The 14,821-nt window shown below is 52.0% G+C and overlaps 1 pseudogene; it reads right to left on the bottom strand.

Annotated features, from left to right (window-relative positions):
* The window catches only part of LOC139604032 (zinc finger and SCAN domain-containing protein 2-like), a 51,258-nt pseudogene extending 39,382 nt beyond the window's left edge, over window positions 1-11,876 (bottom strand).
* Window positions 11,877-14,821: the final 2,945 nt, after the last annotated feature.

Here is a 14,821-nt window from a genome sequence, read left to right as displayed (position 1 = left end):
TATAAAAGATGAGTTTTATTACAAGTGATTTGCAGAAATTGGCCAGCAGTTTAATGTTCCTGAAAGCATCCAGTCATCAGTCTCAACACTGCAGCCTTGAGCTCCTGGTTCCTCAGGCTGTAGATGAGGGGGTTCAGGGCTGGAGGCACCACCGAGTACAGAACTGACAGGGCCAGATCCAGGGATGGGGAGGACATGGAGGGGGGCTTCAAGTAGGCAAATGTCCCAGTGCTAATAAACAGGGTGACCACAGCCAGGTGAGGGAGGCAGGTGAAAAAGGCTTTGTGCCGTCCCTGCTCAGAGGGGATCCTCAGCACAGCCCTGAAGATCTGCACATAGGAGAAAACAATGAACACAAAACAACACAATGAAAAACTGCTAGTAACCACAGTGAGCCCCAGTTCCCTGAGGTTTGAGTGTGAGCAGGAGAGCTTGAGGATCTGAGGGATTTCACAGAAGAACTGGCCCAGGGCATTGCCCTTGCAAAGGGGCAGGGAAAATGTATTGGCTGTGAGCATGAGAGCATTTAGGAAGCCACTGGCCCAGGCAGCTGCTGCCATGTGGGCACAAGCTCTGCTGCCCAGGAGGGTCCCGTAGTGCAGGGGTTTGCAGATGGACACGTAGCGGTCGTAGCACATCAGGGTCAGGAGATAAAACTCTGTTAGAGCACAGAAAACAAAGAAAAAGACCTGTGCAGCACATCCAGTGTAGGAGATGTTGCTGGTGTCCCAGAGGGAATTGTGCATGGCTTTGGGGACAGTGGTGCAGATGGAGCCCAGGTCACTGAGGGCCAGGTTGAGCAGGAAGAAGAACATGGGCATGTGCAGGTGGTGGCCGCAGGCTACGGCGCTGATGATGAGGCCGTTGCCCAGGAGGGCAGCCAGGGAGATGCCCAGCAAGAGGCAGAAGTGCAGGAGCTGCAGCTGCCGCGTGTCTGCCAATGCCAGCAGCAGGAAGTGCCTGATGGAGCTGCTGTTGGACATTTGCTGGGGCTGCACATGGGGATCTGTAAGAAAAGTAATCATGGAATAGTTGGGTTTGGAGAGGACTTGAAATATCTCAGCACAGCCTGGGGGCACTTTCCCCCCACTGCCTACCCAGGGCTCTGCTGCCTGGAGCTGTCCCTGCCAGCAGCTGCTTCCCTGTGCCCAGGGCTGGGCCCTGCCAGTGCTGCCAGAGCCCAGCCCAGCCCTGGGGGCTCAGCTCTGCCCTGCAGAGCCCTCCCAGCTCAGCCACTGCCCAGGGGCAGCTCTGGCTCTGCAGGCTCTGATGGCAACGTCAGGGCAACACTGAGGAGGCTGGAAAAGTGACACTGATGCTGGCTCTAAGGGGTCCTGTGGTGATTTCCTTAAGTGCCTGGTTTACTAACATCTGAGAGAAAATATTTTTATTTTTCTCAACATGATCTGAGAGATGAATATCTATGTGCAATATCCCATCCAGGCAACCCAGAGCAGTAGATTAAGAAAACAGGATTTCCCCTTTCATGCAGGCCCTGCCTTGCTATGCTCCCTGTTTAATCTACTTGAAAATGTTCTGCAGTTAAATGCCATGCTGGGAGCAGTCCTGAACAATGCAGCATCCTCCCCACACAAGGAGAACACTTCCAAGCCTCACCAGCTGTCTCCTGCCACCCAGATCTTGTCCCCCAGGGCTGGGACCAGCTGCCAGGGCTGGCTGAGAGCTGTCCCTGGCAGGCAGCAGAGTCCCTGCCCCAGCACAGTGCCCTGGGCTGCAGGACCCTGCTCTGCAGGACAGCCCTAGGCACCCCTGGCTGCTCTGCACAAGAGACCAGCAGAGAATGCACTCACAGGCTCTGCAGGCATTGGCATGTTCCAGCTGCAGGAGATGGCTCCAGGAGCTGCAGCTGCATTGTCCTGCAGCCAGAGGTTCCTGTGCCAAGGGCTGGCAGTGATTGTGCCCCAGGCACTTCTCAGCCCCTTCCCAGCCCTGACTGATTGAAGCTCTCTGTTCCTCTGGGCTGTGCCCGGGCTGGCTGCAGGCAGTGCCCCAGCCCTGCTGGGCTGGCAGAAGAGCTGCTCATCCAGAGAAATGTGCTTTTGAAGCTCTTCTTGGTGACCAGGAGCTGTCTCTGTGCCAGGAGCCCAGCCCAGCTCAGCAGCACAGACACAGCACAAGGACTTTAATCAGCCTCTGGGGCTTTGTGCTCAGGCCCTGAACATCAGTCCCTGAGAGGGAGATGAAGAAACCTCTGCAGAACTCCAAGGCAGAATCCAACTCCAAACTTTCTTGGACTTTTAATGGGTCCCAGAGAGGGACAGGACTGAGCAAGTGTCCCCAGGCCCCAGGCAGAGCAGAGAACTGCAGGCAGTGATGACAGGTGGGGACAAAGAGAAGCCAAGTCTTGGTGCCCTGGGGCACAGCAGGGTCTGTGCCAGCAAGGGCTGGGAGGAGACACCTTGTGCTGAGGCCCTGGGGCCTCCTGGCACAGCCCCAGCCAGGCTGGGCACTGTCAGCCCCTTGTGCTGCCCTCAGCATCCCCCCCTAGCCCACATCCCAGTGGCCTCAAGGATCTGCTGCAAGGAGTCCCTGGGGAGCCTTGCTCAGCAATGGCCCTGGGGGCTCCTTCATGCTCCCTGCAGGGACTGCAGGTTTTTCAAAGGACTTTGGCTTTGGCTTTTGCCTTGGACTCTCTGAGAGGTTTGTGCAATCATGGCCTCCAATTATCTGCTGTAATTAGTCCCTGGAGAGGCTTTGTCAGTAACAACACTCAGTGGGGCTCATTAATACTTCAGGGTACTTCAGTTATTTGAAGGTACTTGGTGTTTCCCTTTTGATACAGACTTTGGAAGAGGTTTGTGCAATCATGGCCCCAATTATCTGCTTTAATGAGTCCCTGGAGAGCTTTGTACTGACACTCAGTGGGGCTCATTAATACTTTCAGATACTCAAGGTTTTTAAGGTACTTTGGATCTAAGAATACTTTTAGCTATTTTTAAGGATTTTCCTTCCCACACTGAGTCTCTGAGAGGTTTTTGTGCCATCCTGGCCTCCAATTCTCTCCTCCAAGGAGTCCATGGAGAGCCTGCCTTGGGTATCTTCCCCCTTTCTGTTTTAACACAAAGATGGAATTGAAAGAATTTGGTAAGACTTTCTAAAAGCATCCAAGCAAACATGGGACAATTAACAATACAACAACAACCACTAAGAGAATGAAGAGTCCTGTTGTAGCTAGACATCATCCAGCCCTTTTAGTCCCTTGGTTTGGAAGAGTTTATGGACCCAGTCTTTGTTTTCCACTTGAAGCTTCTTGAACCCTTCCTTCAGTACCTGAATGCTCTTGTGGATTGACTCGCTGTGGCTGGAGAGGTTCATGCAGCACATGCCCTCAGAGTCTACACAGCCATGCCCATGTGCCCAGAGTAAAAACTCTATCGCTGTTCTGCAAGGTGGCGTGTCTGATGGTCTCTGTGTCTGAGAGCAGCCACTCAATGTGAGGGAGGCAGCATTGGTTTGCTTACTTAACAGGCACCCAGGATGGTCTGATTGTCCTAAAGCTTTAGCTGCAGCCACCCAAGGTAGTCCAAACTGGGGATGCAACCATCCGATACCTGGATTAAAGCTTTCAAAGCCATCTCTTTGATATCGTCCAATACTTCTCTGGGGATACCTGCTGCTTGATCATCTGGTAGGCTGTGTTGTCCTTCTCCAGCTAGATGGCTGATTGTCAGTTCCACCCTTGCCTCATTATTAGCATAGTCTGCTATTAATTGATTTAATAAACACTTCCATCCCCCTTCCCACAGGGTGTATTCTGTAGGCGACAACAACATGGTCAAAATATATTTTAAATCATAGGGGGTTAAGATGTGCTGTAAACATGGCCCTCATTAGGCCATTAAAACAAGGTAAGTCCTTCCTATGGTCTTTAGCTGCCCTACACAGATCCTTGAGTTCCCCATAAACCAATGGCTGATCCCTGGGATTCTGCCCCCTTCTTTCATAACATATGGGGGCAATGAGGAGTTTCGAGGCTATTTGCCAGTCTCCTTCCTTAACTGCTTCTTTCCGGATCCTTTCCTAGGGATCTTCTGGGGCTGAGGGGCAAGGTGGCTCTGGGGAGTCCAAACTGTCTTCTGGGGAGGAAGAATAACTAGGAGCAGAAACATTTGGATTAGAAATAGTGTGACAGTTGGACTTAGTATCTTTGATCATGGTGGTTATATTGTTGCTGGAGGGTGAGGCAGAGGGCGCTGCCATTTTGTCAGGTGTTCCAGGCCTTGATTTAGGATGGCGGACTTCCAGGGTGGAGTTCTGGAGGCATGGCCCAGGGTGGAGGTGGAATGATTGACAGTGGGGGCGTTGCCTGCAGTTGTGGGGGTGGAGTCTGGAGGTTCGTTCAGGGCGGAAGAGAAGGCTGTGGTAGCAGGAAGTGGAGGAGGCAAGATGGAGGGAGGATGGTTGGGCTCCTGAGCCACATTCAGGCTCCTTCCCTCTTGAGTCTCCAGGGCATGATGCTCCAAGACAGCGTGGCCATTGCCATCTTGGACCATCGTGGACGGTCTGAGAAAGGCAGGTTAGAGGAGAAGTCCAAGTTAGGAGTGACCAATGGATTGAGTTTTCAGCACACTGCTTGCTGGTGAATGGTGATGTGGAAGATGTGGAGCATGTGGGGTGCAATGGGGTCCATTTAGATCGAAAGGTTGTACAATTTAACTCTCACGGAGTCCCAAAATTCAGTGGTATGCATTTCATCAGCAGAGGCATCAGGAAAATTTTTCATGATCCACCTCATGATTGATTTTAATTCGTTCTTTGAAAATATTATGTCATGATCAGTGAGAATTAACTTAAAGCATCCATATATGCTGCTTTCTAATTTGGACATCTGGCTTCCCATTTTTTTCTTTCTCCACCTTAAGGGGAAGAGCCACCAGAACACCCCAAATCAATTATGGGACATGGGTGCATATTGTAAAAACACAGTGGCAAAATGGGCAATAAATGTCTTGCATTTCCCCAAACCCACCTGCAATCCTATGCAGGTGAAACCATCGTTGTCCCTGCCGATCCTGGGCAAGGTCCCTCGAAGCAACGATGAATCCACTGGGCCTGGCACAATCCAAAATCCCAGGGAGCCCTGGCCTATCCATCAGCCAACCCCAGCTGGCCTGACTGACACAGGGAGCCCTGAGTGTCATGGTCCCTGTTTGGGCACCAAAGGTCACAATGAGGGTGGCTGTGACAAACCTCTCTGGTTCCCTGACTTCAGGGCGAGGGTGGGGAAAATGAAAAGGAGCAGGATCGATGGAGTTGTTTAAAAGAAACTTTAAAACCAGGGTGAAAAACAATAAACATGGAGAAGTCGAGCACAGTATGAGGGGCAGGATCCTAAGACCCGAGACAAAGGGGAAGTAACAACATGTACACTTGGGGGTAGAACACTCTAGAACAATAACCATATAGGGGAAACAAGTAACCAATAGGGGAGGAGAACTTGGACAAGTTAGCATAACAACACTAAAGGCTTTTTGGAGAACTTTCAAGCTTACTGTAATTTAAACAAATGATTCCTAGGACTTGAAACTTGCGCCCAGTACTTCTGGGGTAAAATCTGTCTGACTCTGAGTTACAGCTGGGCTAATTCCCACACCGCTGCTTTGCTCTGGCCCCTTGGGACCATGTGGCCCAACAGAGCCACAATGATGTCCTTGGTTCCACGAAGCCCCACAGTGTCACAATGGTCCCTTGGATCCATGGTGCTCTGCAGTGCCACAATGGCCCCTTCATTTCACAAGGCTCCCAATGTCACATTGGTCTCCATAGGAAGGAAACCACGGAGCCCCCATATTTCAGGAGCTGATGAACGGCAGCCACCAGAGGCCAAGGCAAGCCTGACCTGTCTGTCCTGGCAGGTTTGCTTGGAGCAACCCTTGCATATTCAAAATTATGAATGTCGAATCCTAATTTCAGACATTTGTGCCTGGAGAAGGATGATTTTTTCCATACAAGAAAAGCAGAGAGCCCTTTCCAATGTTTGGAAAACAGGTGAGTTCTGGCACTCAGGAGTTAAAAACCAGCCAGACCTGTCTGTTCTGGCAACTTTTGTCTGGGAGCAATCCTTGGATACACAGAAATTTAGAGGTGGAATCCAAATTTTGGCCATGGATACCTGGAAAAGATGGATAGTTATTTTCTATACAAAAGAAAGCCCAGAGCCCCAGTGTTTCAGGGGCAGATGGGAGTGGCCTTCCACATTCCAAGGTCAGCCAGACCTGTCAGGTGACCCCTGGGAGGCCAAGGCAGCCACACCTGTTTCATGTTCCCTTGGTTCCAGAGGGCCCTGCAGTGCCACAATGGCTCCTTGCTTCCATGAGGCCTTGCAGTGCCACAAAGGTTCTCTGGCTTCCGTGATGGCCTCTGGTGTCATAATGGCCCCTTGGTTACACAAGTCCTTAAGGATCCTAATGGTCTCCATGGTTCCACAAGGCCCCACAGTGTCATGATGCTCTATTGGTTCCATGAAGCCTGGCTGTGTCCAATGGCCCCTTGGTTCCATTGGGGCCCAGCAGTGCAACAATGATTCTCTTGGTTCCACAAGTGCCCATAGTGTCACAATGGCCCCTTCCTTCCATGGGGCCCCACAGTGTCACAGTGGTCTCCATGATTCCATGGGGCCTTGCAATGCCACAATGCTCTCCATGGATCCACGGTGCCCTGCAGGATCACAACGGCCCTTTGGCTCCACGAGGCCCTGAAATGCAGCAATGGCCTCTTGGTTCCACAAAGCCCTGCTGCTTCACACTGGCCCCTTGGGACCATGCGGCCCAACAGGGCCACAAAGATGTCCTTGGTTCCACGAGGCCCCACAGTGTCACAGTGGCCCCTTGGATCCATGGTACCCTGCAGGGTCACAATGTTCCCCTTGGTTCCACAAGTTCCTACAGTGTCACAGGTTCCACAAGGGCCTGCAGTGCCACCATGGCCCATTGGTTCCACAACGCTCTGCAGTGTCACAATGGTCTCCATAGGAAGGAAAGAAGTGAGCCCCAGTGGTGCAGGGGCAGATGAGAGGAAGTCACCAGAGGCTAAGGCTGGCCAGACTTGACTGTATGGGCAGATTTTGTCTGGGAGTAACCCTTGGATATAGAGAATTTTAGACGCAGAATCCCAATTTTCGCCATGGGTGCCTAGACAAGAAAGGCAGTTCTTTCCCATAGGAATAAAAGCACAGAGCCCCAGTGCTTCATGGTCAGATGGGAAGTGGCCCTTGACATGCCAAATTCAGTGGGACCTGTCAGACAGCCCCCAGGAGGCCAAACCAGGCAGACCTGTTCCATGTTCCATTGACTTCATGGGTCCTAGCACTGTCACAAGGGTCTCCTTGATTCCATGAGGTCTGGCAATGTCACAATGGCTTCTTGGTTTCATGAGCCCCAACAGAGTCACAAGGGTCCATTGGCCCCACACAGCCCCGCTGTGAAACAATGGCTCCTTGTTTCTATTTTAAATCAATCACAATCAAACCACAGTTTGATCATTGATCCTTGCTTCCATAGAGCCCATGATTTGCACAATGGTCTCCTTGATTCCATGATTCCTGGGTTCCACAGTCTCACCATCGTTTCCTTGGATCTCCATTGTCACAACTGAGCCATGGCTCCATGAGGTTCCGCAGTGTCACCGTGGTCACTGTCAGAGGCTGGATGAGATCCATGTCCCGAGACACCTTGGGATGCTCGGAATGCCCGTGTGGGGCCAGGGCTGGGTCAGGCCTTGGTTTGTGGTGGGACAGAGCCCCGCCCCCAGCCCTGGCCTGGCAGAGCTGTCAATCACACAGCAGGGGCGGTGCTAACCCAGCTCTGATTGGCCCAGCTGTCAATCAATCAATCAATCAATCACACAGCAGCAGCTGGTGCTACCCTGGCTCTGATTGGACTAGCAACTGGCAGTCCCACCCCAGGGGCGGGGCCATGAAGGCCCAGGGGGTTGAAAGGTCGAGCACGAGGCCAGCCCAGGGTCTGGATCCTGCCTTCTGCTGGGGTTCCTCTGTTGGTGATGCTGGAACCTGAGCTGTTGGTACCCCTGTGTGTGTCTTTCTACAGATCTTCTGTCTTTCTGTTGTTTGCAATTACTTCCCCTCTAATCCTGCTTATCTGGAGCATTTTTGGTGAACTTCACATGTTAAGGGTTAAAGGATTTTAGGTTAAATGTGTGAGAATCCAGGGCACAGGGAATATTTCTCTGTCTGCTCTGAGGGGTCCTGACCCCCAGAGAAACACTGCCTTTAACCTTCACCCATGGAGAGGACTTCCAGGACTTTGAGACAGATTAAAATTTACCCAAGTGAGAAATAGGTAATAGAGAGTAGCATACTATGTCACTTGGGTAAGAAATAGAGGTTTTGGGATTTTTATTATTGTGTAGATAGGAAGCAAGATGGAGGAATTTGGATGTAGCGCCTGTCTTCTACTTCATCTACTCCATTTTCTGCAGTGTTGGTGGCACAGGGTCATTGGTCAAGGAAAGCACAGTGCAGAGGTTATGTGGACAGTCAAGGGATGACTTAGTGGTAGAAAAGTAGAAATAATGTATGTTTTAAGAGTTAATTAAATGAGATTTCTTTAAAAGACCTTGAAACTGTACATTTTGGGGCCATTTTGCGGTGCTTTTCCAGCATGCTGAGCCTGGTGTGCACAGCATGCAAAACTTTACATAAGATGATAGTAAACAAGAAGCTGAAGACTGAAAAAGTCGCTTGCATCTCCTTTTTCCTGGCACAGAACTGCTACAGGAGGGTTTCCCCCATCCAGGGAGCCCCCAGAAGGTACCAAGGTAAAACAAACATCGATAACTGGTGCCCTTTTTACAGTATTTGTAAAAAGTTGTTTTTTTCATAAAGTTGTTTACTGAAGGGTGTTGTCGTAATTAGCCAATCATGTGAAATGTGTTGATTAAATGACCAATGAGGTCCACCTGTAGAGAACCAAGGTAGAAAAGAAGAGGACTGAATAAATGGGTGGTTTTTAGCCCATAGCCTTCTGATCTGAGTCTGTGTCATCTCTGATTCAACAGTGACATTTGGGGATCTGTGGGGGCTATTGGGGATCCTTTTTGCACCTCGAGACCCAACAGGAGCTTCTCCAATAAACTTTGCCTGAAGCTCCCACTGTGCCCATGAGAGGAACCCCTGTGAGTGTCTGGGACATCCCGGCTCTTTGGCAGCCTGGGGACTCCTGGGATGTCACTGTGGAGCCCCCGTGAGTGCCTGTGACAGATGGGTGCCTTTGCAGCCCAAGGTGCCCTGGGATGTCACCATGGAATGGCTGTGACTGCCTCTGACCACAGGGCTCTTTACCATCCCCAGAAAGCCCTGGGAGGTCTCCATGGAGCCCCTGTCCATGCCTGTGACATTCCAGCTCTGGAACAGCCTGGAGACACTTGGAAAGTCCCCATGGAGCCCCTCTGAGGGCCTGTGACAAATCTGATCTTTAGCAGGCAACCATTGCCAGCCCCCTGTTGCTATGGTCAGTTTCCATGGCAACCATCACCAGCCCCCTGTTGCTATGGTCAGTTTCCATGGCAACCATCACCAGCCCCCTGTTGCTATGCTCAATCCCTTGGCAGCTCCATGGAGACCCCATGCCAGGGGTGGTTGCCATGGACACCAGCTCAGGCCTGCAGCCAGAGCCCATTGCCATGGCAACCATTGGCAGCCCCATCCCCAGGCTGATGGGATCCCAGAAGCACAGAATTGGCTGAGCTGGGAGGGACCCATCAGGATCCTCCAGTCCAACTGCTGGCCCTGCACAGGACACCCCAACAATGCCAGCCTGGGCCTGGCAGCGCTGGCCAAACGCTGCTGCAGCTCAGAGAGCCCTGGAGCTGGGACCCTTCCCTGGGGAGCCTGGCCAGGGCCCCAGCAGCCTCTGGCCAAAAACCTTTTCCTGACATCCAACCTGAGCCTGCCCCAACTCAGCTGCAGCCGCTCCCTCCACTCCTGTCCCTGGGCACCAGAGGGAAGAGGTTCCCACAGCCCCAGCCAGGGACCCGCTCCCAAGGCTGCTGCCATGGCCACCAGGGCTGGCACCAGCTGGGATGCTCGCTTTCCACGGGCCGGGCTTCAGGAATGGGATTCCCCAATTTCCTGCTCCCGCTAAAACTGCGCTGCCCTTGCTGCCCTCCAGCCTCCCATGGAAAGCACAAAAGGCAAAGATCCCGGGCTGGGATAAGAACAATTTAATGGGAACAGCAACCAGATAAGCAACAAACAGGAACAGAAACAATATTGATAACAGAAGGGATAAATAAAACTGTTTACAGGGAAAACTACAACACAACTCACAGGGTCTGCCTGGCTACAATATTTCTTGCCTGGAAAGGACACCCTTCTCCTCAGGGAGACAGAGAGAGTCCCTTTCCTGTCCCTGGCAATGATCTGAGGTGGGACTGAATGTAATGACAGGGCCATGGGCAGACCCTCACATTTTTCAATGCCACATCAGGTCATTTGCAAGGGCAGGAAAAGGTACAGGTGTCTTCCCAGCATGGATCACAGGGAACATGGATCACCAGGGCTCTTTCCAATCTGGCTTCTCCCATGGGGGTTGAAATTGGAGTGGTGAATCAAGCTGTTCCTGCAATCAGAGCATTGGCAAGCCTTTCCTTACCGGTGACTTGGCTGGTGTCTTGTCAAATGAGAGCTGCTGGTGAAGCTCTTCCCACACTGGGGACACTCGTAGGGCCTCTCCCCAGTGTGGATGCGCTGGTGGGTGACGAGTTGGGAGTTGTGCTTGAAGCCCTTCCCGCAGTCAGGGCAGCGGAAGGGCCTCTCATCCGTGTGAATCTGTGCATGCAGGAGGAGATTTGAAATCTCCTGGTCCGAAACCTCTTCCCACATGTGGGGCACTCGTAGGGTCTCTCCCCAGTGTGGATGAGCTGGTGCCTGATGAGGTGGGACTTGCGCTTGAAGCCCTTCCTGCAGTAAGGGCAGTGGAAGGGCCTTTCCTCTGTGTGAATCTGCTGGTGCCTGGTGAGATCAGAGCTGGTGTGAAACCTCTTCTGGCACTCAGGACACTCGTAGGGCCTCTCCCCAGTGTGGATGCGCCAGTGGGTGATGAGGGTAGAGCTGTGCTTGAAGCCCTTCCCAGAGTTGGGACAGAAAAGGGCCTCTCATCCCTGTGAACCTGCTGGTGCTGGAGGAGATTGGAGCTGCTCTGAAACCTCTTCCCACACTGGGGACATTTGTAGGGCCTCTCCCCAGTGTGGATGCGCTGGTGGGTGATGAGGGCAGAGCTGCAGCTGAAGTCCTTCCCACACTCCCCACACTCGTAGGGCCATTCCCCAGTGTGGATCATCTGGTGGCTGATCAGGGTGCTGCTCTGCCTGAAGCTCTTCCCGCACTCCAAGCACTTGTGGGGCTTCTCCCCATTGTGAAGCTGCCCATGGACCACCAGCTCTGAGCTCTGGCTGAAGCTCTGCCCACCTTCCTGGCACAGGGTGGGTCTTTCCTCCTCAGAGCACCCTGGGCTGGGTTTGGAGCCCCTCCTTCTGTGGGATCTCTGGGGCTTTTCCTCCCTGTTGGAATTCTGCACTGTGGAGCCACTCAAAATGGCCTCTTCCATGAGGTTCTGCCACAGGGATTTGCCCTCCCTGGTCTCAGTCCTCAGCTCCTTTTCTGGGGGAGGAAGGCCAAGGAGAGGATGGGATTTGCCTCCGTGCCAGAGGGAAGGGGAAGGAGATCCCCCCAGTGCATCCCCAGCAGGACGGGGTTGGCAGCAGGGTTGTCCTGCAGCCGGGGGCTGTGCTGGGCTGGGAGATGGAGCAGGAGAGAGGGGGAAAGGGGCACTGACTTCCTCCTCACCTGCCTGGGGCTCCTGGGGCACCTTCTTCTTCCTCACAGCCTCCTCCTCCATCTGGCCAAGTTTACGGGATGGAAAATCCTGTTTTGAGAAGAAAACAAGGGATAAGTACATTGAATTTTGTACTTGTTTGAAGGCAAACCTGGGGAGGGTCTAAACCAGGATTACAATTTAATAAGAAAATGAAGATCAAGGCAATGATGCAGAAACACTGCCTTAAACTGACAGAGTCAGGATATAACCTGACACCCTGTTGCTGCTCAGGGTGGTGGCTGCAGTCCCATTAAATGGTGGCTGCAGTCCTGTTGGAGTGATGAACGTGATTCTGTCCAAGCAGTGATCCTGTAGAAGGGTCTGGTCTTCCTCTGGAGGTCCAGGGGTGGTTCTGGAGCCCTTGTCCTCTGGGAATCCAGTAGGCAAGCTGCTCCTGGTGTTGCAAAGCTCTCCTTATATCCAGGTAGGAATGCTTGGATCCTCCCCCTGGGCGGAGCATCCCACAATGGGAGGATGGAATTTTATCAGTCCTGCAGTGACACTCAATGGCCCATTCCCAGAAGATATCTCCCCTGGAGGGTGTTATCAGGGCTGAGTCATGGAAGAGATCAAGAACACTGCCCCACCTGTTTATAGCAGTTGATGAAGATGGGCATTGAAAACATGCATTTGGTTCCATCTTACACTGCAGCCTGAAACAGTGGGGGAATCCCTGCTCAGGGGGTGAACACCACCCCCCTTACCCAAACTGGCTCAGGTGTAAAACCCCCACCCCGGGAAGGCCACACACACAGGGGACAATGTCACACTTGCCCTGCCCCAGGGGAGGTCTCTGTCCCTGTCACTCTGTGGCTGTCCCCCCTTTTCTCTTTCACAGGCTGGGAGGCTTTTCCAAACATGAGAATAATTTTTCTCTTTGTCCCTTTCACCTTTGTGACAGCTACAGAGAGCTTTCCCTTCCTTTTCATAATCTGTATTGGGCCGAATTTCCACATTTCTTTTATCAGAATGTGCCAGCAGCTGAGCTGGAGCTGTGCAGGAACCAATGAAACTTGGAATTGCCACAGAATTGTTTGTACTGTCAGTTTATTTAAGTTTGGGATTTGTTGCATTTCCATCACAAGTGACTTGTGGGAAGAGCAAATTCAAGGCATTTTATGTAGGGTAAAGTTTTTTTTTCTGACAAGAAACAACTTTATTTTGTCCAGTGCCCAGGGGATGCTCAAGGGGTCTCTGTGCCTCTCACCCTGGGGGATGCTTGGGAGGAGCTTGGGGGGGTTGTCCCTGTCTCTGTAACCCCCGTCCATTCCCCAGGGGTGTCCCTGTCCCTCTCACCCCAGATTTTCCCCCCTCTCTTTCCTGTGGGAGGATGAAGCCCGGCTGCCCTTTTCTTCTGGTGCCTCCTCCTCTCCTCAGCTGAGGATGTCAAACTCCCCAGGAGCAGGAAAATCCCCATTCCCTGTTTGCTTGTTGTCATGGTTTAACACTGGCACAATGCCAGTGCCCCCATGAAAATACCTTCTCCCTGGTTTCTGCTGTGAGATGTGACCAGGAATAAGCAAAGCAGGCTCCTACTTAGGGAAAAAAGAACCAGAACTTTATTAACTACTCTACAACTACAGATAAAATGAAACACACACACAGGGAAAATAAAAACCTCACAAATGCATTTCCTCCTCCCCCCACCAAATTTCCAACACAACACATTTGATCCTCAAATCACCAACTCTCGGTCCAGCAGCACCTTTTACACAATCAATCAATCAATCCTCAGTTCATCAAGAGGAGAGGAGTCCTTCTTGTACCATGTGCTTCCCCTGGAAACACAGCTGAAGCCTCGTGAGTTTCCGTGTCCCTCGTGGCACTGCCCGGAGTACATCTGCCGTCGTGACCTCTTCCTTTCATGCCCAGTGCTCTCACCACTGAACACGGACCAGAGCTGCTTCTAGGGTTGTCTTTTAAGGATGCTCTGTCCCGATCCAAAAAAGGCACAGTCTCTCCTTTGGGACACCTGTCCCCACAATCTCTCTTTTGGGACACCTGTCCCCCCCATATTTTTCACCCCCTGGGGCTGAGGGGCATCAACACTGAACCCTCTTGGCTCTGAGGCCATTGCCTCCCCCTAGAATGCAGTCTCTGTATCACAAGGAACATGGTTCTGTCCATGGCTATACAAAAAGAGTCCAGCAAAAGCTACTCCATCATCTCTTCCCACTAGGATTCTTCTCTATTCTTCTACTATCTCTCACTTGCCCAGACCTCTCTCACACTGGCCCATTTCCTTCCTCATCGTCTACTCTATCTTCTAGGAAAGGTCAATGTTCTGTAAAGTTCTCATTCTCCAAAAAGGGGTTAAAAGCTCCTACAAGCGGCCGGCTAATCCCCCCCTCTTCTCCTTCCCAGCCGTGCTGCCGGCACAGGCCCATGTTTATCAAGCGTCAAGGTTACAGTCCCAGGCAGCGGCTCTCTCTCTCTCTCTTTCTCTCTCTCTGTGTCTCTCAGGGGGGCTGCCCATTGGCTCCCAGTGTCTCACTCTCTCTCTTCCACCCTTCCATCCCCGGGGCTCAGGCCTACCTCTCCCGGCCACATGGCTTTTCCCCTCCCCCTGCCCAGCCAGCAGCTGGGCCGGGGCAGAGACCCAAACTCTTTCCCGCTGGAAACCCAAGAGACCCTCCCAGGGGAGAGCTCTGCTTTTAACCCCATGTTCTCAGAGGCGTGTCCATGTCCTAATGGCCAGGTTAAATGCCAATATTAAAGTCTGAATATCCATTGGCCAAAAACACAGCATCCCAAAAAACACATTTCCTGTCAAACCACCACAGCTGGTGGATACAGCCTGGAACATCCACCCAGAATCAAGGACTTTCTGACAGCCCTGCTGAATGACACTGGGAGGAGGTTTGTGAGAAGGGGAAGAAATTGTATTTTGATAGGAAATAAATATGCAAAATTATTTCTTTCTCTCATATTCCTTTTCAGTCAGTTCTGTTGTGTTTTCAGAGTGC

The sequence above is a fragment of the Agelaius tricolor genome, unplaced genomic scaffold, assembly GCF_023055355.1.
Source record: "Agelaius tricolor isolate 1412-34295 unplaced genomic scaffold, bAgeTri1.0.p SCAF_43, whole genome shotgun sequence".
Taxonomy (NCBI): Eukaryota; Metazoa; Chordata; class Aves; order Passeriformes; family Icteridae; genus Agelaius; species Agelaius tricolor.
Note: the sequence above shows the minus strand (reverse complement) of the source record. Positions and strands in the feature narration are given on the sequence as shown.